General features: G+C 42.6%; 1 non-coding gene across 1 annotated transcript; it reads right to left on the reverse strand.

Moving 5' to 3' along the window:
- Positions 1-285: 285 nt before the first annotated feature.
- On the reverse strand, positions 286-357 carry Trnad-guc. The gene has a single exon. It is a non-coding gene; the product is annotated as a tRNA-Asp (tRNA).
- Positions 358-986: the final 629 nt, after the last annotated feature.

A 986-nucleotide genomic window follows, 5' to 3' on the forward strand; every position in this document is an offset into this window, starting at 1 on the left:
ATGCATCTTGCTCATAGCTTTATTTTCATTAACTAGCAAGAAACAATCATAAGTTGTAACTCAGAACTGAAGGCATGTCTGCATAAAATCTCCCGATTTTTTTTTTTTTTTTTTTTTTTTTTTTTTGGTTTTTCGAGACAGGGTTTCTCTGTGGCTTTGGAGCCTGTCCTGGAACTAGCTCTGTAGACCAGGCTGGTCTCGAACTCACAGAGATCCGCCTGCCTCTGCCTCCCAAGTGCTGGGATTAAAGGCGTGCGCCACCACCGCCCGGCAAGGATGGTATGTCTCCCCGTCGGGGAATCGAACCCCGGTCTCCCGCGTGACAGGCGGGGATACTCACCACTATACTAACGAGGACGACGACCCAATTTTTTTTTTTTAATTTGTTGTAAATCAAGGTTTTGAAAGTAAGCAAAACCATGAACCTAGCAAGAACTCAAGATGCCCTGGTGGAATAGAAAAGCCAAGGATGTACTTGAAGTCGGATGACTAAGGTGTGTAAGGAGAAGGAGAAAAAAATGCTTTTGCTATATCCAAAAATGGAACAAGCTATATTCTGCACAGCTGCAAAGGGATACATAAGGCTTTATCCCAAGGATTCAAAGATTGAAGGATTTAATATAAATGGAGAAAAGCACAGATTGGTGGAGTTCAGTGTGTGAAATTAAAATTGCACTCACTAGTGAAAAGTTTAATAACCATGCTAAGCTGGGCTTGCCTTGTGTGGTGAGTGACTAGAATCCAATGAGCGTGTCTAAGAAAGCAGCGTATGATCAGAGTTGACTGTTAAGGAAATCAGTGTGGCAGAGGAGAGCAGAGTGAAAGAAACCTGGCTACAGAACCATGCTTTGAGAAGTGGTTAATGCTTCAGATAACAGGGATGAAGGCAGTAAGGCAGAGATGGGCAGAAATACCAAAAGGGGATTTTAAAAAAGGGAGATGAATTTCAGATGGACAGAACAAATGGAGTCACAACCTATGGAAAG

This window comes from Microtus ochrogaster, linkage group LG5, assembly GCF_000317375.1.
Source record: "Microtus ochrogaster isolate Prairie Vole_2 linkage group LG5, MicOch1.0, whole genome shotgun sequence".
Lineage (NCBI taxonomy): Eukaryota > Metazoa > Chordata > Mammalia > Rodentia > Cricetidae > Microtus > Microtus ochrogaster.